Genomic DNA, 26,658 nt, shown 5'->3' with positions numbered 1-26,658 from the left:
TTTGCTCCATTTGTAACAAGCAGAATTTCGCAGTGGCCAACCATTTTAATTCCAAAACCTATTCCCATTCCGACATGTTGGTCCATGGCCTCTTCTACTGCAACGATGGGGCTACTCTCGGGTTGGAGGAGCAACGCCTCATATTCCGTCTGGGTGGCCTTCACCTTGATGGCATGCACATTGATTTCTGTATCTTCTCTCCCCTTCCCTCTTCTTCCATTGCCCACTCTAACTGTCTCTTACCCCTTCCGTTCTTACCCGACTATCACCTCCCTCTGATACTCCTCCTTCTTCCCTTTCTCCCAACGTTCACTCTCCTCTCCTATCAGATTTCTCCTTCTTCGTGCCTTTACTTGTTCCACTTATCAGCTCCCAGCTTCTGACTTCATGCCCCCTCCACCCTCCACACCCACCTACCTTCCCCCTCATCTGGCTTTACCTATCACCGTCGAGCTTGTCCTCCTTTTCCTCCCCCATATTTTTATCCTGGCTTTTCCCCCTTCCTTTCCAGTCCTGTTGAAGTGTCTCAGCCAGAAACACTGACTGTTTATTCCTTTCCATGAATGCTACCTGACCTGAGTTCCTCCAGCATTTTGTATCTGTTATTCGAGATTTCCAGCACAATTTCTTGTGTTTTTGATTTGTGCAAGTCAGGACTCTGGAGGAGCTTTGAATTTGACCCGAGGAATGTTGTCCACTGTGCCACGATTCAAATGGAGGGGCCTCAGTAAGACCACTACAGGCTCAGTGAACTAAATAGTTTCTGTTCATGTTGCAGGTGATTCTACTAGTGGTAATACTTCACTGTGAATTTATGACATTGTTTGGCTGTGAATGGTGTTACATTCATCCCTGATTGAATTTCAGCCCCATAATGGTCAGTGGGTAATGACCAGGAATAGATGTTTTCTGCAGTCACAGTATTCCTTTTGCTGATTGTATTGGCACTGACCAGTTATAACATCTGGGACTCTTTGCTGTCTGTGGGGCTTGTAATCAGTGCTTTTCCTTCTAATCTGCCTACTTTGCACAATGCTTTGGAGGCAGGTTGGTTCTATTGGAGTGATGTCTTACCTCACTCTGGTGAAAACAGAGCAGTATCTGTGACCAGTGACAGCCTCCTATTTAATTCTTACTGAACATAGTCTCTGCTCACAAAGGATGTAAAGGGGAATCCCACACCAGGGCAAAGCGTTCAGTCTGTAAGTGTACAAAATGAGACGGGATGCTTTGTAAAACCCGAACTTCACGAAGATGATTGACAGCAGTTGAATATTACAGTAAGTGTTGTTTGAATGGGCCGACCTCTTGCACCTTCCCAAAATGAGGGGGGATGAAAGGAAAGAAACAGAAATACTGGAAGAACTTGCTTGCTGGATGAGTTGTTCCAGGACCTCTTGTTTCGTTTCACATTCCAGCAACTGCAGCGTTATTTATTTAGCACTTTGCTCGCATGAGTTTCATAGCCTTGGGAATTGTGAGAGCGTTTCACAGCCAACACGCCACTTTTCAATAACGCTGATGTCCCCTAACTTGCACGGAGCCCTGTCACACCGGTCTGCTGTCCTACCAGCCTAGCAGTACCTCGGTTTTAAAATTCTCATCCCTTCTCATCCTTTCCTGTGCTGTCCCTTTCCAGGATCGGAAAGTTAGCTGACACCTCTGATCTCTTCCGTTTCCCATCTCATGATTCCTCTCACTCGGCCACTGGCAGGTGAGATGCTCTTCCTCACACCTCTCAGCCTCTCCACCTCCATTAAAACCCTCCTCAGAACCCCTACCTTTGATCGTCTTAATGGTGCTTGATGTGACTGGGTCTCACACTTTTTACAGGCTCTCTTGGGGCAATGCAGGCTCTGTCTAAATGGAAGTTGTAGTTTTTATTGAATTATAATCATTGTAGGGCTAGCTAAGATGTGGAAATTTCTATTTCTCAGGGAGGGTGAATTCACTGTTGAGCCAGATTGGGACCATCTGTAACCCGGGCACCCAAATGAACACATGCAGCTTCAGCTTTTACTTCTGGTTCCTCGAACTGAGGAACTCTGTTGGCAGATTCCGGTCTTCAGCGGTCTGCAGAGTGCAGACTGTTGCTGAACGCTGGTTAGTTCTGTGGCCATGACAGGAAATCTGAAGCCTGAGAGAAAGCAGGGAAACCAAACAGCTTAGAAGAGGAAGGCTGTGCTGCAGACACCGTCCACCAGCCAAGTGTGTGCACACACTGATCCAGAACTGTCCGCACATTCGGGTATCAAGCCAGATCAGGCTTGATTACTGGTAAACTCTGTTGAAGAGCCGAGAGGTAATGTTACAGCTATATAGGACCCTGGTCAGACCCGACTTGGAGTAGTCTGCTCAGTTCTGGTCACCTCACTGGAGGAAGGATGTGGAGACTATAGAAAGGGTGCAGAGGAGATTTACAAGGCTGTTGCCTGGATTAGGGATCATGCCGAGTGAACTCGGTCTTTCCTCCTTGGAGCGGCGGAGAATGAGATCCGCGAAGCATGCAGTGGTGCAGCAGTAGCCAGGACACACCCAGCACATTGTTTTAAAAAAGCTGAAATAAACAAGCTGTTAATGATGAGCTCGCTGCATTGGCACTGCTTCCTGCATGCATGCTAAGGTCGTTGACTTCATTAACCTTGCCTCCAACTTTCACCCTGCCCTCAAGTTTACCTTTATACCTTAAACTTTATATTTTATTGTCGCTAAACAATTGGTACCAGAACGTACAATCATCACAGCGATATTTGATTTTGCGCTTCACACTCCCTGATTACAAATATTAAATATTAAAGATATTAAAAATAGTTAAAAATAGTAAATATTAAAAATTTAAATTTTAAATCATAAATAGAAAATAGAAAAATGGAAAGTAAGGTAGTGCAAAAAAACCAAGAGGCAGGTCCGGATATTTGGAGGGTACGGCCCAGATCCGGGTCAGGATCCGTTCAGCAATCTTATCACAGTTGGAAAGAAGCTGTTCCCAAATCTGGCCATATGACTCTTCAAGCTCTTGCACCTTCTTCCAGAGGGAAGAGGGATGAAAAGGCTGTTGGCTGGGTGGGTCGTGTCCTTGATTATCCTGGCAGCACTGCTCCAACAGCGTGCGGTGTAAAGTGAGTCCAAGGACGGAAGATTGGTTTGTGTGATGTGCTGCGCCATGTTCACGATCTTCTGCTGCTTCTTTTGGTCTTGGACAGGACAACTTCCATACCAGGTTGTGATGCACCCTAGAAGAATGCTTTCTACAGTGCATCTATAAAAATTAGTGAGTGTTTTAGGGGACAGGCCAAATTTCTTTAGTTTTCTCAGGAAGTAAAAGTGCTTGTGGGGCTTCTTGGCAGTGAACTCTGCTTGGTTGGACCAAGTCAGGTCATTTGTGATATTGACCCCGAGGAACTTAAAGCTTTTGACCTGTTCCACTTGCGCACCACCGATGTAAATTGGGTCGTGCGCAAGATTGTTGCTCCTTCTGAAGTCAACAACCAATTCCTTCGTCTTGCTGACGTTGAGGGATAGGTTATTGTCTTTGCAACATGCCACCAGGTTCTTAATTTCCTCTCTGTACTTAAACTCATCATTACCCGAGATACGGCCTACAATTGTGTCATCAGCAAACTTATATATTGAGTTTGATGGAAACCTGGTTACACAATCATGGGTGTACAGTGAGTACAGCAGGGGGCTGAGTACACAGCCCTGTGGGGCACCGGTGCTCAGAGTGATTGTAGAGGAGAGCTTGTCCCCTATTTTTACAGCCTGGGTCCTGTCTGTGAGGAAGTTGAAGATCCAGCTGCAGATCTGAGTGCTAAGGCCCAGGTTCCAGGAATCGGTTTATTTGGAACGATGGTATTAAAGGCAGAGCTGTTGTCAATGAAAAGGAGCCTTACATATGCGTCTTTAGTCTCCAGGTGTTCTAAGGAGGAATGTAGGACCAGAGAGATGGCATCTGCCGTTGTCCTGTTGCTCGGGTCGGCGAATTGCAAAGCGTCAAGGTTGACCGGTAGGCTGTGGTTGATGTGTGCCAAAACCAATCTCTCGAATCACTTCACAACAAACACTGAACGCTATTTCGCTTTTCGCGGCTCAGGGTGCGCGATGCCTCTATAACGGCTCGCTTCACAACAAACGCTTAATGCTATTTTTGCCACTCTCGCAGCTCGGGGTGCGCGCTGTATTTTTTTGTAACAGTGAAAACACTTTCTTGTCAGCGAAAACAGGTAACTAATGCAGGTCTTTTGTAACAGCGAGGTGTCGTAAAGTGAACGTTCGAAAAACGGGGGCCACCTGTACACTGAGCACTTGCTGACAAGTTCGGAATTACCTGAGATCTTTCCTCTTCATCCTGCCTGAGCAAGCATCTGCTCCATCCCAACACCATTTGTTCGGGAGTTATCACCTCTTTAGCTCTCCAGTATTTCCTAGCTGAAGACTGAGACACAACAGTTTGTGCTTCTTATCTGATATCAATACCAAAATATTTCTCATGGTTTCTGATTTAAAGCAACTGTGATGTCATCAGCCATTGTGATGTCACCAGCCACTGTGATGTCACCAGCCACTGTGATGTCATCAGCCACTGTGATGACATCAGCCACTGATTAAATCTAATTAAAACATTCAATCTGATAAAATGAAGCTATCCCAAATATTTGAAGCATTTCAATATTTGAACCTTCCCATCATTGATTATAATCAGTGGCCACAAATTTCAGTTGGGGTGGGTCTTGTGATTTATTTAATGAAACAGTTATGCATGACAGACTTTTTGTTCCAATGTACACAGTAAAGAACAACGACACAGAATGACATTCATGATCCCAGTACATTAATATTCACCTCTTTGGGCAAGTTAAGATTAAAAAAAAGAAATCACTCTAAATTGTTCTCCAAGGCAAAAAAAGGGGGAAAGTTGACAGTTGGCCATACAATTGGCTTTAATTGATTCCTAATCTAAATTACCTTACCACCAATGGTTAGTCAAATAACCTCACACCTCCTCCCTTGCAGGAAGCAAAGAATCTTTAAAATATAGAAATGGTTGCACAGGTTGGCTCTGTGGTTAAGAAAGCATACAGTTTATTGACCTTCATCAATTGTGGGATTGAGTTTAGAGCCGGGGGGGGGGTGGGGGTGGTAATGTTGCAGCTGTATCGGACCCTGGTCAGACCCCACTTGGAGTACTCTGCTCAGTTCTGCTCACCTCGCTATAGGAAGGATGTGGAAACCATAGAAAGGGTGCAGAGGAGATTTACAAGGATGTTGCTTGGATTTGGGATCATGCTGAGTGAACTCGGTCTTTTCTCCTTGGAGTGGTGGAGAATGAGAGGTGACCTGATAGAGGTGTATAAGATGATGAGAGGCATTGATCTTGTGGATAGTCAGAGGCTTTTTCCCAGGGCTGAAATGGCTAAGACAAGAGGGCACAGTTTTAAGGTGCTTGGAATGGTGCCGGAGGATTGGCGCATGTGGTTCCATTGTTTAAAAAGGGTTCTAAGAGTAAACCTAGCAATTATCAGCCTGTGAGTTTGACGTCAGTGGTGGGTAAATTGATGGAAAGTATTGTCAGAGATGATATATATAATTATCTGGATAGACAGGGTCTGATTAGGAACAGTCAACATGGATTTGTGCGTGCGAGGTCAGGTTTGAAAAATCTTATTGAATTTTTTGAAGAGGTTACTAAGAAAGTTGACAAGGGTAAAGCGGTGGATGTTGTCTATACGGACTTCAGTGAAGCCTTTGACAAGGTTCCACACGGAATGTTAGTTAGGAAGTTTCAATGGTCAGGCATTAATATCGAAGTTGTAAAATGGATTCAGCAGTGGCAGGATGGGAGACGCCAGAGAGTAGTGGTGGATAACTGTGTGTCAGACTGGAGGATGGTGTGTAGCGGTGTACCTCAGGGATCTGTACTGGGTCCAGTGTTGTTTGTCATATATATTAATGATCTGGATGATGGGGTGGTAAATTGGATTAGTAAGTATGCAGATGATACTAAGATAGGTGGTGTTGTGGATGATGAAGTAGGTTTTCAAAGCTTGCAGAGAGATTTAGGCCAGTTTGAAGAGTGGGCTGAAAGATGGCAGATGGAGTTTAATGCTGAAAAATGTGAGGTGCTACATTTTGGTAGGACTAATCAAAATAGGACATACATGGTAAATGGTAGCGCATCGAAGAATGCTGTAGAACTGAGGGATGGAATCTCATGTGGATAGGGTGGTGAAGAAAGCTTTTGGTATGCTGGCCTTTATTAATCAGAGCATTGAGTATAAGAGTTGGGATGTAATGTTGAAATTGTATAAGGCATTGGTAAAGCCAAATTTGGAGTATTGTGTACAGTTCTGGTCACCAAATTATAGAGAAGATGTCAATAAAATTGAGAGAGTACAGAGGAGGTTTACTGAAGTGTTGCCTGGGTTTCATCTCCTACGTTACGGAGAAAGGTTGAACAAGTTAGGTCTTTATTCTTTGGAGCGTAGAAGGTTGAGGGGAGACTTGATAGAGGTGTTTAAAATTATGAGGGGGATTGATAGAGTTGACGTGGATAGTCTTTTTCCATTGAGAATGGGGGAGATTGAAACAAGAGGACATGAGTTGAGAGTTAAAGGGCAAAAGTTTAGGGGTAACATGAGGGGGAACTTCTTTACTCAGAGAGTGGTAGCTGTGTGGAATGAGCTTCCAGCAGAAGTGGTTGAGGCAGGTTTGATATTATCATTTAAAGTTAAATTGGATAGATATATGGACAGGAAAGGAATGGAGGGATATGGACAGGAAAGGAATGGTGGGTTATGGACTGAATGCAGGTCGGTGGGACTAGGTGAGAGTATGAGTTTGGCATGGACTAGAAGGGCCGAGATGGCCTGTTTCTGTTCCGTAATTGTTATGTGGTTATATGGAAGGAGATTAGATTAAAGTCTGTCACAAGCCTTGTGGCAGAGAGCGACTGAGAGTACGAGACTAACCCCCTACCCGCCCCGGATAGGACGCCAGTTTATCGCGAGGTTAACCCCCAGCATTTTTTTGCCGATACCCATTCTCAGCTGGGTAGACTGGAGCATTGTGTGGTTACGTGCCTTGCTCAAGCACACACACGCTGCCTCGGCAGAGGCTCAAACCCATGACCTTCAGATCGCTAGTCCAACGCCCTAACCACTTGGCCTTGCGCCACACAGAGGTAAGTCAAGGGTAAGTTTTTTACACAGAGTGCGTGGAATGGGCTGCCAGCAACAGTGGTGGAGGCAGATGTGATAGGCTCTTTTAAGAGACTCCTAGGCAGGTATATGGAGCTTAGAAAAATAGAGAGCTAAGGTTAATTTCTCAAGTAAGTACCCATTCCCATTCCCATTCAGGCATACCAGATAATGGCCTCCTCTTTTGCCACAATGAGGCCACTCTCATGGTGGAGGAGCAACATATTCTGCCTGGGTGTTCTCAAGCCGATGCCATGACAGATTTTATTTTCCAGTTCCCTCCCTCTGCTGCGATTCCCCATTCTGGCCTCTTGCCTCATCTCCTCACCTGCCTGTCACCTCCCCCACCCCGGTGCCCCTCCTTCCTCCCACTCTCCCACGGCCCACTCTCCTCTCTTATTAACTTCCACCTTCTGCAGCCGTTTACCCTTCCCACCCACCTGGCTTCACCTGTCACCTTCCAACTATACTCCCTCCCCGCCCCCACTTTTTATTCTGGCGTCTTCCCCGTTCCTCTCCAGCCCTGAAGAAGGCTCTGTGCCTGAAACATGGACTGTTTATTCCCCTCCATAGATGCTGCCTGACGTGCTGAGTTCTTCCAGCATTCTGTGTGCGTCCCTCTGGATTTCCAGCATCTGCAAAATCTCTTGTGTGCACGTGACCAATGAACCTACTAGCCCAGATGTCTTTGCAAAGTCCGAGGAAACCAGAGCACCCGGAGGAAACCCACACAGTCACAGAGTGAACAACCTATAACTCCTTATAGACAGTGGTGGCAATTGAACCCAGGTTGCTGGCACTGTAATGGCGTTATGCGAACTGCTATACCAGCCGCTTGTTTGAGGGGTAAATATCTGCCCCAGGACACTGTGAGAAACTTCCCTTCTCCAAATCAGTGATGCTGTAAGATATCTTAAATCTGTTTACAAAGGGTCTTGGTTTAACATCTCAGGCAAATGATGGTACCTCTGACTGTACAGCATTCCCTCGGTACTGCACTGAGAGTGTCAGTGGTATCAAGTCACTAGCTCATCTCTTGAGCTGCTATAATCCAACCACATGTCTGCAATGCTGGAAATCCAAACAACACACACAAAATGCTGGGGGAGCTCAGCACTGAGGTGTTGTGCAGCATTACCATCATCTTAGTGGGAAGAGTTGTTTCCCTCAGACAGAAGTCTACCAGGCCAACTGGACATTCAAGGAGTATGGACAAACACTGGACGGGTTTTTCCACAGAAGGTTAACTCATTCTTAACTTCCAATACCAAGTGGGTCATCCCGCAGATATCCTGACCTTGAAGAGGTCTCTGTGGGCGGCTGCAACCAGTTGATTGTTAATGGGTGTGATTAGTACATATAGTAGCACAGTGGCTAAGTTGCTAGACTTGCTCCCAGAGAACTGCACTCTTAAATCCATCAAAACGAGTTCATATCTCACCATAGCAGCTGGGAAATTTAAATCTGAATCATTAAAACAATTTCAAATATTAAAAATTAGTGTCATTATTTGTGTTTGTAAAGCACTGGATTGATGTCCAAGTTCACCTGGTTCAGCAAGGCCTGTAAACACCAGAATCTCAGCAGTATGTTAGCTGTCAATTGCTCTCTGAATTGGCCCAGCAAGCCACTGCTCAGGAGTAGCTAAGGATGTGCAATAAATGCCTACCGCACATCCTGTGGGCAAATAATATTTTTTTAAAGTTGCTGAGAAGTCATGGAGAATCCAGCAAGTGAATGAATTGTTCTTCCTCTGTGCCCCATCACACTGGTATCAGTGATCCCCACATACAGAACTGTGGATTCTCCTCTTCGATCTCTGGTTACACCTGGTAGCAGCTGGCTTTGCCCATCTCCAGAGTTTGCTTGTGTGCTCTGTGATGGCGAGTGGGCAGCTGGAATAGTGTCAGCCCCCTTGATGCCACACCCCATGTATGAGGTTTAACTAGATCTGGAGACAAAAGGGACTTCAGATGCGGTAATGTGGAGCCAACAAATCACTGGAGGAACTCAGCGGTCAGGCAGCATATGTGGAGGGCGAGGGTTGCTCAATATTTTGGACTGAGAACTTGCTCAGTTCCTCCAGAACAAATCAAATGGGTATACATGGCTACAAGCCCCTGGCTTCTCACAATACATTAACGTGGAACAATGCAGCATAGTACAGGTCCTCTGGCCCACAATGTTCTGATCTTTTAACCTATTCCAAGAGCAATCTGACCCTTCGCTTCCTCATAGCCCTCCATTTTTCTTGCATCCATGTGCCTATCTAACAGTCTTTTAAATGTCCCTAACATAACTGCCTCTACCAGTGCTTTCCACTCACTTTTAAAGATTAGCTTTATTTGTCACCTGAATATCAAAACATACCATGAAGTGCAACCACAAAGAAATCTGCAGATGCTGGAATTTCAAGCGTGTTGCAAACATAGAAGTTATTGGTGAACGCAGCAGGTCAGGCAGCATCTCTAGAGAGAGGATCTTCTATATATTGGCGAGACCCGACACAGACTGGGAGATCATTTCGCTGAACACCTATTCTCCGTCTGCCAGAGAAAGCAGTATCTCCCAGTGGCCACACATTTTAATTCCACATCCCATTCCCATTCTGTTATGTCTATCCACGGCCTCCTCTACTGTAAAGATGAAGCCACACTCAGGTTGGAGGAACAACACCTTATATTCCGTCTGGGTAGCCTCCAACCTGATGGCATGAACATTGACTTCTCTAACTTCCGCTAGGCCCCACCTCCCCCTCGTACGCCATCTGTTACTTATTTATATTATATATATATATATACACACACACACACGCATACATACATATACACATTCGTCCTCTCTCTCTCCTTTTTCTCCCTCTGTCCCTCTCACTATACCCCTTGCCCATCCTCTGGGTTTCTCCCCCTCCCCCTTTTCTTTCTCCCTGGGCCTCCTGTCCCATGATCCTCTCATATCCCTTTTGCCAATCACCTGTCCAGCTCTTGGCTCCATCTCTCCCCCTCCTGTCTTCTCCTATCATTTTGGATCTCCCCCTCCCCCTCCCACTTTCAAATCTCTTACTAGCTCTTCCTTCAGTTAGTCCTGACGAAGGGTCTCGGCCCGAAACGTCGACTGTACCTCATCCTAGAGATGCTGCCTGGCCTGCTGCGTTCACCAGCAACCTTGATGTGTGTTGAATGAAGTGCATCATCTGCATTAAAGACTAACAGTTTGTGGAAATGCTGGAGGCAGCCTGCAAGTGTCTCAATGCTTCTGGCATGCCCACAACTTACTGATCCTAACCTGTACGTCTTGTATGGGAGGGAACCCATGTAGCCACGGGGAGAACATACAAACTCTTTACAGGGAGTGGTGGGAATTGAACCGGGACTGTTGGCACTGTAAAGCAATTGTGTCACCACTTTGCTACCGCACCATTATTGTAAATCTCCTCTGCACCCTCTCCGAAGCTTCCACATCCCTCCCACAATGAGACAACTAGAACTGAACACAATACTCCAGGAGTGGTCAAGCCAGAGTGTTATAGAGCTGCAACATGACCTCACGGTAATCCCCCGACTAAAAACTGCCAAAACACCATACTCCTTCTTAACCACCAGAAATGAAGGACATGGGACAAAGATGATGATTTCTTTATTAGTTTTCTGTGGGCTCAATGAGCAAACCCGTGGGCAGGTACAAAGAGGGAGTGCTCGGCACCTGTAGTCATGGTGCATACAATGTCATGCTGTGATCCATTGGTATGTGTGTTTAACTATCTTCAGTTCCAGTGTTTCTTGGAGAAAGAGTGCTTAATCTTTCTGATTGTAAAGCTGATTCTGTGTTCATCTTTTCCTCTGTTTCCTGCTACAGTATCTTTCACAGGCAACATGGGTGAGAATTCCTCATCCTCATTCCCTTACCATGTAAGGAATCTGGAGCAGCAGCTGGATGACCTTCGACTCATAAGGGAGAATGAGGCAGTCATAGATGAGAGCTACAGGGAGGTAGTCACACCTAGGCTGTCGGAAGCAGGTCGTTGGGTGACAGTCAGAGGGGGGAATGCTAAGGTGGGCAGACGGGTAGTGCAGAGCACCCCTGTAGCCATTCCCCTGAATAATAAGTTTACCGTCCTGGATACTGTTGGCGGGGACGACCGACCAGATGTGAGCCACGGTGGCAGAGCCTCCGGCACTGTGTCTGACCCTGTGGTGCAGAAGGGTGGGACGGAGAAGAGGAGAGCTGTCGTCATCGGAGACTCTATAGTCAGGGGAGCAGACAGGAGATTTTGTGGACGTGAGAAGGACACCCACATGGTTTGTTGCCTCCCGATGCCAGGGTCCGGGATGTCTCTGACCGGGTGCACGACATCCTGGTACGAGAGGGAAAGCAATCAGAAGTCGTGATACATGTTGGGACCAACGACATAGGCAGGAAGAGGGATGAGGTCCTGAAGTGTGAGTTTCGGGAATTAGGCAGAAGGCTGAAGAACAGGCCCTCAAGGGTGGCGTTCTCAGGATTGCTGCCAGTGCTACGTGACAGTGATGGTAAGAATTGGAGGAGATGGCAGTTGAATGCGTGGCTGAGGAGTTGGTGCAGGGAGCAGGGTTTTAGATTTTTGGATCATTGAGATCTCTTCTGGGGAAGGTGGGACCTGTACAGATTGGATGGGTTGCACCTGAACTCGAGGGGGAGCAATATCCTTGCAGGTAGGTTTGCTAGCATGGTTCGGGAGGGTTTAAACTAATTTGCAAGGGGGATGGGACCCAGAGCGATAGAGCAGTGAAAGAAGTGCATGGAGTAAAGCCAGATCTAACATATAGAGAGGCTTTGAGGAAAGAGAAGCAGAATAAACGGTGTAAAGACAGTAAGGTAGGAGGGCTGAAATGTGTGTACCTCAATGCAAGAAGCATCAGGAACAAAGGTGATGAACTGAGAGCTTGGATACATACATGGAATTATGATGTAGTGGCCATTACAGAGACTTGGCTGGCACCAGGGCAGGAATGGATTCTCAATATTCCTGGATTTCAGTGCTTTAAAAGGGATAGAGAGGGCAGAAAAATGGGAGGAGGGGTGGCATTACTGGTCAGGGATACTATTACAGCTACACAAAGGGTGGGTAATATAGCAGGACCCTCTTTTGAGTCAGTATGGGTGGAAGTCAGGAACATGAAGGGAGCAGTTACTCTATTGGGGGTATTCTATAGGCCCCCTGGTAGCAGCAGAGATACAGAGGAGCAGATTGGGAGGCAGATTTTGGAAAGGTGCAAAAATAACAGGGTTGTTATTATGGGTGACTTTAACTTCCCTAATATTGATTCGTTCCAAGGGTTTAGATGGGGCAGAGTTTGTTAAGTGTGTCCAGGAGGGATTCCTGTCACAGTATGTGGACAGGCCGACCAGGGGGAATGCCATACTAGATCTAGTACTAGGTAATGAACCAGGTCAGGTCACAGATCTCTCAGTGGGTGAGCATCTGGGGGACAGTGACCACCGCTCCCTGGCCTTTAGCATTATCATGGAAAAGGATAGAATCAGAGAAGACAGGAAAATTTTTAACTGGGGGAGGGCAAATTATGAGGCTATAAGGCTAGAACTTGCGGGTGTGAATTGGGATGATGTTTTTGCAGGGAAATGTACTATGGACATATGGTTGATGTTTAGAGATCTCTTGCAGGATGTTAGGTCCCGGTGAGGAAGATAAAGAATGTTAGGGTGAAGGAACCATGGGTGACAAGTAAGATGGAAAATCTAGTCAGGTGGAAGAAGGCAGCATACATGAGGTTTAGGAAGGGAAGCAAGAAAAGAGCTTAAGAAGGGGCTGAAGAGAACAAGAAGGGGACATGAGAAGGCCTTGGCAAGTAGGGTAAAGGAAAACCCCAAGGTATTCTTCAATTATGTGAAGATAAAAAGGGTGGTTGGGGGGTGGGAATCAAATTAAAGAGGCTAGGCGTGAGGAGGTTAGTTCGCAATAGGGGGATGGGAACCAGTGCAGAGAGACAGAGGGGTGTAAAGTGAGGGTAGAAGCAAAAAGTACAAAGGAGAAAAGTAAAAGTGGCAGGCTGACAAATCCAGGGCAAGCATTAAAAAGGGCCACTTTTCAACATAATTGTATAAGGGCTAAGAGAGTTGTAAAAGAGCGCCTGAAGGCTTTGTGTGTCAATGCAAGGAGCATTCGTAATAAGGTGGATGAATTGAAGGTGCAGATTGTTATTAATGATTATGATATAGTTGGGATCACAGAGACATGGCTCCAGGGTGACCAAGGATGGGAGCTCAACGTTCAGGGATATTCAATATTCAGGAGGGATAGACATGAAGGAAGGGGAGGTGGGGTGGCGTTGCTGGTTAAAGATGAGATTAACGCAATAGAAAGGAAGGACATAAGCCGGGAAGCTGTGGAATCGATATGGGTAGAGCTGCGTAACACTAAGGGGCAGAAGATGCTGGTGGGAGTTGTGTACAGGCCACCTAACAGTAGTAGTGAGGTCGGAGATGATATTAAACAGGAAATTAGAAATGTGTGCAATAAAGGAACAGCAGTTATAATGGGTGACTTCAATCTACATGTAGATTGGGTGAACCAAATTGGTAAAGGTGCTGAGGAAGAGGATTTCTTGGAATGTATGCGGGATGGTTTTTTGAACCAACATATCGAGGAACGAACTAGCGAGCAGGCTATTCTGGACTGGGTTTTGAGCAATGAGGAAGGGTTAATTAGCAATTTTGTCGTGAGAGGCCCCTTGGGTAAGAGTGACCATAATATGGTGGAATTCTTCATTAAGATGGAGAGTGACATAGTTAATTCAGAAACAAAGGTTCTGAACTTAAAGAGGGGTAACTTTGAAGGTATGAGACATGAATTAGCTAAGATAGACTGGCAAATGACACTTAAAGGATTGACGGTGGATATGCAATGGCAAGCATTTAAAGATTGCATGGATGAACTACAACAATTGTTCATCCCAGTGTGGCAAAAGAATAAGTCAAGGAAGGTAGTGCACCCGTGGCTGACAAGAGAAATTAGGGATAGTATCAATTCCAAACAAGAAGCATACAAATTAGCCAGAGAAAGTGGCTCACCTGAGGACTGGGAGAAATTCAGAGTTCAGCAGAGGAGGACAAAGGGCTTAATTAGGAAGGGGAAAAAAGATTATGAGAGTAAACTGGCAGGGAACATAAAAACTGACTGTAAAATCTTTTATAGATATGTAAAAAGGAAAAGACTGGTAAAGGCAAATGTAGGTCCCCTACAGACAGAAACAGGTGAATTGATTACGGGGAGCAAGGACATGAAAGACCAATTGAATAATTACTTTGGCTCTGTCTTCACTAAGGAGGACATAAATAATCTTCCAGAAATAGTAGGGAACAGAGGGTCCAGTGAGATGGAGGAACTGAGCGAAATAGATGTTAGTAGGGAAGTGGTGTTAAGTAAATTGAAGGGATTGAAGGCAGATAAATCCCCAGGGCCAGATGGTCTGCATCCTAGAGTGCTTAAGGAAGTAGCCCAAGAAATAGTGGATGCATTAGTGATAATTTTTCGAAACTCGTTAGATTCTGGACCAGTTCCTGAGGATTGGAGGGTGGCTAATGTAACCCCACTTTTTAAAAAAGGAGGGAGAGAGAAACCGGGGAATTATAGACTGGTTAGCCTAACGTCAGTGGTGGGGAAACTGCTGGAGTCAGTTATCAAAGATGTGATAACAGCACATTTGGAAAGCGGTGAAATCATCGGACAAAGTCAGCATGGATTTGTTAAAGGAAAATCATGTCTGACGAATCTCATAGAATTTTTTGAGGATGTAACTAGTAGAGTGGATAGGGGAGAACCAGTGGATGTGGTATATTTGGATTTTCAAAAGGCTTTTGACAAGGTCCCACACAGGAGATTAGTGTGCAAACTTAAAGCACACAGTATTGGGGGTAAGGTATTGATATGGATGGAGAATTGGTTAGCAGACAGGAAGCAAAGAGTGGGAATAAACGGGACCTTTTCAGAATGGCAGGCAGTGACTAGTGGGGTACCGCAAGGCTCAGTGCTGGGACCCCAGTTGTTTACAATATATATTAATGACTTGGATGAGGGAATTAAATGCAGCATCTCCAAGTTTGCGGATGACACGAAGCTGGGTGGCAGCGTTAGCTGTGAGGAGGATGCTAAGAGGATGCAGGGTGACTTGGATAGGTTGGGTGAGTGGGCAAATTCATGGCAGATGCAATTTAATGTGGATAAATGTGAAGTTATCCACTTTGGTGGCAAAAATAGGAAAATAGATTATTATCTGAATGGTGGCCGATTAGGAAAAGGGGAGGTGCAACGAGACCTGGGTGTCATTATACACCAGTCATTGAAAGTGGGCATGCAGGTACAGCAGGCAGTGAAAAAGGCAAATGGTATGCTGGCATTTATAGTGAGAGGATTCGAGTACAGGAGCAGGGAGGTACTACTGCAGTTGTACAAGGCCTTGGTGAGACCACACCTGGAGTATTGTGTGCAGTTTTGGTCCCCTAATCTGAGGAAAGACATCCTTGCCATAGAGGGAGTACAAAAAAGGTTCACCAGATTGATTCCTGGGATGGCAGGACTTTCATATGAAGAAAGACTGGATGAACTGGGCTTGTACTCGTTGGAATTTAGAAGATTGAGGGGGGATCTGATTGAAACGTATAAAATCCTAAAGGGATTGGACAGGCTAGATGCAGGAAGATTGTTCCCGATGTTGGGGAAGTCCAGAACAAGGGGCCACAGTTTGAGGATAAAGGGGAGGCCTTTTAGGACCGAGATTAGGAAAATCTTCTTCACACAGAGAGTGGTGAATCTGTGGAATTCTCTGCCACAAGAAACAGTTGAGGCCAGTTCATTGGCTATATTTAAGAGGGAGTTAGATATGGCCCTTGTGGCTACGGGGGTCAGGGGGTATGGAGGGAAGGCTGGGGCGGGGTTCTTAGTTGGATGATCAGCCATGATCATAATAAATGGCGGTGCAGGCTCGAAGGGCCAAATGGCCTACTCCTGCACCTATTTTCTATGTTTCTATGTTTCTATGACAGGAGTGAAGGTAGGACCAATTAGAGATAAAGGTGGGAAGATGTGCCTGGAGGATGTGGAAGTGAGCGAGGTCCTCAATGAATACTTCTCTTCGGTATTCACCAATGAGAGGGAACTTGATGATGGTGAGGACAATATGAGTGAGGTTAATATTCTGGAGCATGTTGACATTAAGGGAGAGGAGATGTTGGAGTTGTTAAAATATATTAGGACGGATAGGTCCCCGGGCCCTGACGGAATATTCCCCAGGCTGCTCCACGAGGCGAAGGAAGAGATTGCTGAGCCTCTGGCGAGGAACTTTATGTCCTCATTGTCCACACGAATGGTACCAGAGGATTGGAGGGAGCCGAATGTTGTCCCCTTGTTCAAAAATGGTAGTAGGGATAGTCAGTGTAATTATAGACCAGTGAGCCTTACATCTGTGGTGGGAAAACTGTTGGAAAAGATTCTTAGAGATAGGATATATAGGTATTTAGAGAATCATGGTCTGATCAGGGACAGTCAGCATAGCTTTGTGAAGGGCAGATTGTGCCTAACAAGCCTGATAGAGTTCATTGAGGAGGTGACCAGGCATATAGATGAGGGTAGTGCAGTAGATGTGATCTATATGGATTTTAGTAAGGCATTTGACAAAGCTCCACACGGTAGGCTTATTCAGAAAGTCAGAAGGCATGGGATCCAAGGAAGTTTGGCCAGGTGGATTCAGAATTGGCTTGCCTGCAGAAGTCATCGCCATCGTCATCGTAGTCATAGTCATACTTTATTGATTATACTTTTTTGTTACAGTTGCATCATAAATAATAAATAGTAATAGAACCATAAATAGTTAAATAGTGATATGTAAATTATGCCAGTAAATTATGAAATAAGTCCAGGACCAGCCTATTAGCTCAGGGTGTCTGACCCTCCAAGGGAGGAGTTGTAAAGTTTGATGGCCACAGGCAGGAATGACTTCCTGTGACGCTCTGTGTTGCATCTCGGTGGAATGAGTCTCTGGCTGAATGTACTCCTGTGCCCAACCAGTACATTATGTAGTGGATGGGAGACATTGTCCAAGATGACATGCAACTTAGACAGCATACTCTTTTCAGACACCACCGTGAGAGTCCAGTTCCATCACTGGCCTTACGAATGAGTTTGTTGATTCTGTTGGTGTCTGCTACCCTTAGCCTGCTGCCCCAGCACACAACAGCAAACATGATCGCACTGGCCATCACAGACTCGTAGAACATCCTCAGCATCATTCAGCAGATGTTAAAGGACCTCAGTCTCCTCAGGAAATAGAGACCCTTCTTGTAGACAGCCTCAGTGTTCCTTGACCAGTCCAGTTTATTGTCAATTCGTATCCCCAGGTATTTGTAATCCTCCACCATGTCCACACTGACCTCCTGGATGGAAACAGGGGTCACCGGTACCTTAGCTCTCCTCAGGTCTACCACCAGCTCCTTAGTCTTTTTCACATTAAGCTGCAGATAATTCTGCTCACACTGTGTGACAAAGTTTCCTACTGTAGCCCTGTACTCAGCCTCATCTCCCTTGCTGATGCATCCAACTATGGCAGAGTCATCCGAAAACTTCTGAAGATGACAAGACTCTGTGCAGTAGTTAAAGTCCAAGGTGTAAATGGTGAAGAGAAAGGGAGACAAGACAGTCCCCTGTGGAGCCCCAGTGCTGCTGATCACTCTGTCAGACACACAGTGTTGCAAGCACACGTACAGTGGTCTGCCAGTCAGGTAATCAAGAATCCATGATACCAGGGAAGCATCCACCTGCATCGCTGTCAGCAGAGCAGAGCAAGGCGGATGGTGTTGAATGCACTGGAGAAGTCAAAAAACATGATCCTCACAGTGCTCGCTGAGAGGGTGGTGGTGGAGGGAGTATATTCAGATTGGAGGATTGTGACTGATGGTGTCCCACAAGACTCTGTTCTAGGTCCTCTACTTTTTGTGATTTTTATTAACGACCTGGATGTGGGGGGGGGGGGGTAGAAGGGTGGGTTGGCAAGATTGCAGATGACACAAAGGTTGGTGGTGTTGTAGATAGTGTAGAGGATTGTCAAAGATTGCAGAGAGACATTGATAGGATGCAGAAGTGGGCTGAGAAGTGGCAGATGGAGTTCAACCTGGAGAAGTGTGAGGTGGTACACTTTGGAAGGACAAACTCCAAGTAGAGTACAAAGTAAATGGCAGGATACTTGGTAGTGTGGAGGAGCAGAGGGATCTGGGGGTACATGTCCACAGATCCCTGAAAGTTGCCTCACAGGTGGTTAGGGTAGTTAAGAAAGCTTATGGGGTGTTAGCTTTCATAAGTCGAGGGATAGAGTTTAAGAGTCGCGATGTAATGATGCAGCTCTATAAAACTCTGGTTAGGCCACACTTGGAGTATTGTGTCCAGTTCTGGTCACCTCACTATAGGAAGGATGTGGAAGCATTGGAAATGGTACAGAGCAGATTTACCAGGATGCTGCCTGGTTTAGAGAGTATGCATTATGATCAGAGATCAAGGGAGCTAGGGCTTTACTCTTTGGAGAGAAGGAGGATGAGAGGGGACATGATAGAGGTGTACAAGATAATAAGAGGAATAGGTAGAGTGGATAGCCAGTGCCTCTTCCCCAGGGCACCACTGCTCAATACAAGAGGACATGGCTTTAAGGTAAGGGGTGGGAAGTTCAAGGGGGATATTAGAGGGAGGTTTTTTACTCAGAGAGTGGTTGGTGTGTGGAATGCACTGCCTGAGTCAGTGGTGGAGGCAGATACACTAGTGAAGTTTAAGATACTACTAGACAGGTATATGGAGGAATTTAAGGTGGGGGCTTATATGGGAGGCAGGGCTTGAGGGTCGGCACAACATTGTGGGCTGAAGGGCCTGTACTGTGCTGTACTATTCCACGTTCTATGTTCTATCCTTTCCTTCCACTTCAAACATAAGTCACCAGGAACTGGCAGCCGACATCTCTCAAGTCTCCGGGACCCCGTTTCTGTCCACAAGCACTTGAAGTGACGCCTCAGCCTTTTCACAGTAAGTACTTGCCTAGTAAGAGGTTATCAGGAAGCAGATCAGATCACAAGCAGTTTCTACAGATCCCCTTCAACACTCATCTGAACATGCTGTCTCGATGTGTAACTTGGTTCAGGTGCCACCCTGGGATTTGACACCACGCACTGTTGTAACTGTGAGCAATGATTGGGATTGCTTCTGACGGTACTGGTACTGGAATTGGTTTATTCTTGTCACATATGCCGAGATACAGTCAAAAACTTATCTTGCACGGTGTCCATACAGATCAGATCATTACACATTGCACTGAACCAGGAACTATAGCAATGCAGAATAAAGCTGCCAAAAAAATGCAGTGCAGGTAAACAATGAAGTAGAAGATCATAATGTGGTGGATTGTGAGGCCAAGAGTCCACCTTATCGTCTGTTTGAGAGTGGAATGGAAGCTGTCTTTGAACCTTTTGGGACAGGCTTTCAGGCTCTTGTATCTCCTGCCCGATGGGAGAGGGGGAGAAGAGCCAATGTCCTGGGTAGGTGGGCTCTTTGATAGTGCTGGCTGCTTTACTGAGGCAGTGAGAAATGTAGTCAAAGTCCACAGAGGAGAGTGTAGTCCTGAGATGTGTCCACAACCCTCTGCAGTTTGGTGCGGTCGTGGGCAGAGCAGTTGCCGTACCAAGCCGTTATATAGCGAGACGGTGACAACCTGGGGTTTGAGGGCTCAGTGGTTATAAGGTGGTGGAGAAGGCACATGGGATGCCTGCCTTCAGCAGTCATCGCACAGAGTACAAGAGCTTTGACAACTTTACAAATCAGAGGTGGTGTAGCCTGTACATTCCTGGAAGGATGTTATTGCACTGGAGAGAGTGCAGAGGAAATTGCCGGCATATTCCCTGAGTTGGAGCATTAGAGCTATAAGGAGAGATTGGGAAGGCTGGGTTTGTTTTCCCTGGAGTGGAAGAGGCTGAGGGATGACCTGATAGAGCTGGAACCAATACAAATCTTTTTGCCTTGGTGGGGGTGTCTAAAACAAGAGAGTGCAGGTTTAAGATTCAAGATTTAAAATTGTTTAATGTCATTTCTAGTACACAAGTGTAAAGAACAAAATAATTGTTACTCCAGATCCAATGTAGCACAAAAAAACACAATAGGATAAAGCACACAATAATAACAAAATATAATAAATAGAAATAGTTTATGTCCATAGATTGATTGTATGTCCATAAAGTGACGCTGGGCACAGGAGTGTCTGTACACAAGGTGACTTGATAGGAAATGATAAAGAATGGTGGTTGGGAGTGTGGAGGGGTGGGTTAGTGGGTGGACATGTTGATCAGCCTTACTGCTTGGGGAAAGTAACTGTGTTTGAGTCTGATGATCCTGGCGATCAGACTACTCAGCCTCCTTGATGGGAGTGGGACAAACAGTCCATGAGCAGGGTGGGTGGGATCCTTCACGATGTCACTGGCCCTTTCCTGGCACCTTTCTGTATATACTGTGTGTCCTTGATGGTGGGTAGGCTGGTACCGGTGACGTGTTGGGTAGCTTTGACTGCCCGTTGTAGAGACTTCCTGTCTGACGCAGAGCAGTGTCTGTACCGAGCAGTGACACAGCGTGTTAGGATTATCTCCACTGCGTACCTGTAGAGTGACATGAGTATACAGCAGATGTACATAATCCTGCTTTCTTCAGCCTCCTCAGAAAGTAGAGGTGTTGGAGAGCTTTCCTCATTGTGCAGTATGTGTTCTGGGACCATGAGAGGTTGTGTGAGATGTGCACTCGCAGGAGTGTGAAACTGCTGACAGTTTCCAGTGCTGTGCTGAGTGGTGCCAGTTCCCCTGGAGGTAATCAGCATCTCCTTTGTCTTATTGACATCGATTTACATGGTTATTTACATGGCACTGGGTCTCCAGTTCTTCCGCCTGCTTTTTGCAGGCCATCTCATCGTCGTTGATGAGCCCCACCACTGTTGTGTTATTGGCATGACAGATGCTACGGCGTCACCATTAAGATGAGAGATTTCGAGGGGATATGAGGGACGAATTTTTTCTCCGGGGGAGGCAGAGGGGGTGACGGGAATCTATCTGAGAGGGTGCTGAAGGCAGAGACTCTCACAACATTTAAGAAGCATCTCAACAAGTCAACAAGATTTGTTGTGATACAGGCTATGGATGTAATGTGGGTAAATGGGATTAATGTACGTGATACAACATGGTGGATTAAAGGGCCTGTTTCTGTACTGTAACTCAGTACTGCCCGTTTGAGGATTGAACCTTCAGTGCAACAGTGGCTTTGGATTCCCATTCTGACGACAGCTCTCCAGGCCGTTTTTGACTTTAAGCCAGGAAGTACCCTGGCTCCCCCTACATGGAAAAAAATCTTCTCGTCTGAATGGCCATCCTCCTCGCTCAGCGTCTGCAGTTCCTGGTTCCAGCCAAGTGAAACACCATCTTTGTGTCTGTCCTGTTTGAATTGAATTGACCCTATCCAGTGGAGCTGAGGGGAACCCATTACATACCTTATTATCAAAGCAAGGACGAAGGCTTTATTTATTTGCTTCCTAGATTCTTATACAGGACGTCATACTGGCAGTGAGGACAGTGGACCTGTTGTTAGTTGCTCTGTATAATGCCAGCAGTTTGCTCTCCATAGGAGGTTTAAAGCTTTTAACTGTATTACGATGCCAAAATATCAAAGTACATCAGCCCTTCAGTCCTGACCTGACAAGTGCTTTAACCACCAAGCCAAGAAATGTTATCCTTTGACTCAGATAGTGTGTGAGTCAGAACTTCCACAACCCGTGGACTGTTACAGACAATTCTTAGATCTTTCTGCAGTACTGCCATCCACGTCATAATTTCTGTCAGAAGGAAACAGTTCACAAAGAGGAATATTTATAATTCGAGAATGTGCTGCTCTCTCTCCACTGCCTTTCTCACTGTTGCTGTCTCTCTGTCTCCCCCTGCTCTTCCCCTTCACTTCTCTGTCTCCTTGCCCCTGCCTCCCTCTCCCTCTTTACATATTTCTCTCCCCAGTCTCTCTGTCTTGCTCTCTCAGTCTGTTTGCCTCTTTCTCTGCTTACCTCTCATTTAATCTCTGCCTCATCTATCTCCCTCTCTCCCTCCTTTCTCACCCTCTGCCCTTCCCCCTATAGGGCCAAGGGTCAGAAATGGGCAGATGAAACTAGCTAGCTGGACAACACAACTGGCACGGACAAGCTGGACCAAAGGGCCTATTTCTGTGCAGTTTCACCCTGTGACACTATTGTTAGCAAACTTGGAATGCTGACATTTGGTGCCCTGAGCTAATTTGTTGCTAGATGATGAGGGGCAAGAGTGAAGCACTGATCCCTGCAGTATCCCACAGCACTGATAACCAATCCCCACCCATGTTGTCCTCAATTCCAACCTTGCCCTCAGTACATACAGCCTCACCAGCTCGCTGTTAGTACGACAGAAAGCATCAATAACGCCCAGTCCTTACAGCACCTTTAGTATATTGAAATGTCTGTCATTGTTTCATAAATCAGTGTTAGGGGGAGAAAGGGCCACTGGGACAGAAATAAATGGAGATTTGAGAATTATTTTTCAAAAGAGAAGGAGCAGTAGCTTTTGGGAGGATGTCCCAGAGGCCGAATCAGGTTGAGTGAAATCTCCACCACCAAAGCAGGGCAAAGGTTTGTTGATGTCGATCCTCCTGGAGGGGACATGTTGAGAGAAGAGGTGGGCTGAGGCTGTAGGAAGGCAGCATTGGTCAATGCTAAGGTGGTGATAGAGGAATGAGACCTGCTGCAGGACAGGAAGCATGTGGTGGTGTGATCAATACCGGGGAGGGCAGGAAGGGTGTCTGGGAAGCAGCTGTGGTCATGCAGTGTTATAACTGCGATACCCTTTTGTATGGAGTTGGCTGACGGGAGGTAGCATAGTTACAGCAGGAGTGGTTAAATTGTGGCAGTGACAATTGAAATTCAGTTAGTCAAGTGATTAAATAGTTAGATTCAGTGAATCAAATAAACAGTCCCCTAAGACCGGCTTGTGATCTCCCAGTCTACTTCATCATGGTCCTTGCACGTTACTGTTTACTGGGACTGCACTTTCTCTGTAGCTGTTACACTTCATTCTGCACTCTTTTATACTACTTCAATGTGCCACTGTAATGAAATGATCTGTACCAGTGGCGTGCTAAACATGTTTTTCACTGTACTTCTGCACATGTGACAATAATAAACCAATTTTACCGATTTTCATCTGGAATTTGGGGACAAAGTAAAAGTAGCATCAGTGATGGTGAGCGGGAAACCATTGAATTGTCAGAGAAACTCTCTTGGATCACTGATGTCCTTCAGGGAAGGAACTCTGCCAGCCTTATTGTGTCTGGCCTGTGCATGACTTCTGTCTCAAGAGTGTGATGGACTCTTAACTGACCTCTGAAACAGTCAGCTGCACAAAAATATTATCCTCATTGCAAGGCTGGGAGCAGCTTAAGGTTACGTACGTCTGGCCCTCTTCCAGTGCTATTCTAACGATTGAGACGGGATTAACCCACTCAGGGCTGTTTCGTTCTGTTACTGTGCGACTCCTAGGATACAGCTTTTGTTAAGAGCTGCCCCTGTAGCATTGCCTACAATACTGTGTTCTCGCTCCCTCCACAGGCTCGTCGGGGAAGCGATACGGAAAGGAGGAGTCTGGACAGTAAGGCAGATAACATCGGAAGTGGCCGTGCCATCCCAGTTAAGCAGGTGGGTTTGAGCCAACTCTGTGCAGGGTGCACTGAACCATACCGAATGAGTCTCCTTATAGCTGCGCCACAACTCAGCTACAGCCACTTTCACACAAAGGCAACTGCTGGGGCTGACTTGGTAAGTGCACAGCCCAGGGACAACTGAAGCATCTGGTGGTCATGGAACTGGACATTAAACTGACCACGACCTCTTTCAGGCTGAGTCGTACCTACAGAAAGACCAGAAGGCAGGCAGTAGGAGTTGGAAGCTGAATGTCAAGCTGCTGACCACAGAGATTATCGAGGAGCTAAAGAAGGACTTAGCCAGGTCGGAGAATGATGAAGTCCCTCTTTGACTCCCAAATCACTAGTAGGAAGCAATTAAGGAAATCATCAAGAGATCCTTCATATGAAAAGGTATTCAGAAACCAAGACAGGGTCAGCAGGACTTGTGTCAACTTCTGACATGCCTGCACAATCTTCTCCTGTTGCAGTCAAGGGTGTGGATGTTAGGGAGGAACTCCGAGAAGTGGAGAGCCAGCAGGCCTCGGTCTTTGTCTCAGAACCCTCCAAGATCATCTTCCGACTCAGAATCCATTCCATGAAGTGGGATGAGATGTACTCACATTACCTCTTCCAAAAGGTCGAGGGGGAGCTCTCTGATCCACAGCTTTAAGGAAGAGGTCCGGTAGTACCCTTGCAAATGGCCATACTGAGGAGCTGCAAATGCTTCTACGCCATACTCCTTAGTTACTCCCACTGACTTCCATTGATTTGGCAAACAGGGGATTGATATCAAAATTCATGTCCTTATTTACAAATCCTTCCATGGCTTCACCCCACCTAGCCCACTTAGCCTTTCCCGGCCAAGTATCCCAAATCTTGTCTTCTCCTGTTCCAGCTCTGGATTCTAATTCTCCAGATGTCCTCACACTCTGAGACTCCCACCTTGCATTGTTATCTCTGCACCACCTTCCAAAAAATGTCAAACCACCTGCCCAATCTCCTGTTTAACAAGTAACAGTTTTTAATCGCCCAAAACACTGCTGCCTTGTTCTAACACGCGCCAAGACCTTTCATCCATCTCTTCCATCCTCACCAAACAACCCAAACTCCTGATTAAATAACATTTCAATCTTAAGACTCCTGTTTTCAATCCCGTCTCCTGTTTCTGCATCCTCTCCCACTCCTACAAATCGCCTCATCCCCAATTCCAGCATCTTGTTCAACCATGATTTTAAGCACTCTGCTATTGATGACTGTGCCTTCAGCTGTCTGTGTCTCAGGCTCTGGAATCCCTTCCCAAAACGTTTCTGCCTCTCTCCCCACCTCTGTGATGCTCCTAGGAAACTTCCCATTGACCAAACTCTGGTCACCTGTTCTAATATCTCCTTTCATGGCCTGGTCTCGAATAGTGTTTGATGCTGCTGCTATGAGAGTGTCAGGACCTTTTTCTGTGTAGCTGTCAGTTCCAGTTCCGTCATAATTCACCCTTAGGCTCATAGGCCACTACAGCACAGAATCAGGTCCTTAGTCCTGTCCAGTCCATACCAAACTATTACTCCGCTTAGTCCCAGCTGCCTGCACCTGAACCTCGCCCTCCGTACCCCTCTTATCCATGTACTTATTCAAATTTCTCTCAAATGTTGAAATCAATCACTCGTACTTATCCACCACTTCCTCTGGCAGCTGATTCCACATTTGCATCACCCTCTGAGTGAAGGTTCACCCTTAGATATTTCACCTTTATCCTATGACCTCTAGTTCTAGTCTCACCCTACCACCATGGGAAAAGCCTGCTTGCATTTATCCTATCTACATCCCTCATAATTCTGGATACCTCTACAAAATCTCCCCTCATTCCCCTACACACCAGGGAATAAAGTCCTAACCTTTTCAACCTTTCCCTATAGCTCAGTTCCTCAAGTCCTGGCAACATCCTTGTAAATTTTCTGTGTGCTCTTTCAATCTTACTGATATCTTTTCTGTAAGTAGGTAAACAGAACTGCACACAATGCTCCAAATTCGACTGTACCTTTGTGAAAGATTGTTTCATTACATTATAAACACCAATTGTGTTTTTATAAAACGTATCTGAAAACGACTTCAGGCATATTACCATCTTTACCTGCTGGTTCTTAATTATTTTGGTCAGTTTCCTCTTTTGTGTTCCCATATCAGGTGGGTGTCACTTAAATGTTCCTTAGGCCATGGGAAAGGAGTTAAGGCCAATTTATACTTCTGCGTTGAATCTACACCGTAGTACGGCATAGCCGCGTACCCTACACCGTAGCCTGACATGCACCTCCCCAAAAATGTAACCACGCGTTGCGGTGACGCAGACAGCAACAACTGATTGGTTGGCTTGGTAGCATCGCATTTCCTGCTACTCATTTCTGGTTGCTTCTTGTCTCTCAGTGGCCGGACAAGCACAGAAAATTCACCTTCCTTCTGCCTCAATCCATTCACACCATCTCCTCCCACGTCTTCCCTCCTTTCTGCGCTGCAGTAATTTCAATAAAAGTAACTCTTGTTCAACATTTATTAGGTCCAACTGCAACATGATGCGCTCAGTTTCAGTCGCCACTGTTTGAAGTACACGAAGAAACTCAACACAGTGGCATAGAAACCCCACCGCCAACGAGCGTTTTGGCGGTGAATTGCAGAGCGACGCGGACACACCAGTGCACACGTATAAATGCTCACAAGGGC

Source organism: Mobula hypostoma, unplaced genomic scaffold, assembly GCF_963921235.1.
Source record: "Mobula hypostoma unplaced genomic scaffold, sMobHyp1.1 scaffold_144, whole genome shotgun sequence".
Classification (NCBI taxonomy): domain Eukaryota; kingdom Metazoa; phylum Chordata; class Chondrichthyes; order Myliobatiformes; family Myliobatidae; genus Mobula; species Mobula hypostoma.
The sequence above is the reverse complement of the archived record's forward strand: the minus strand, read 5'-3'. Positions refer to the sequence as shown.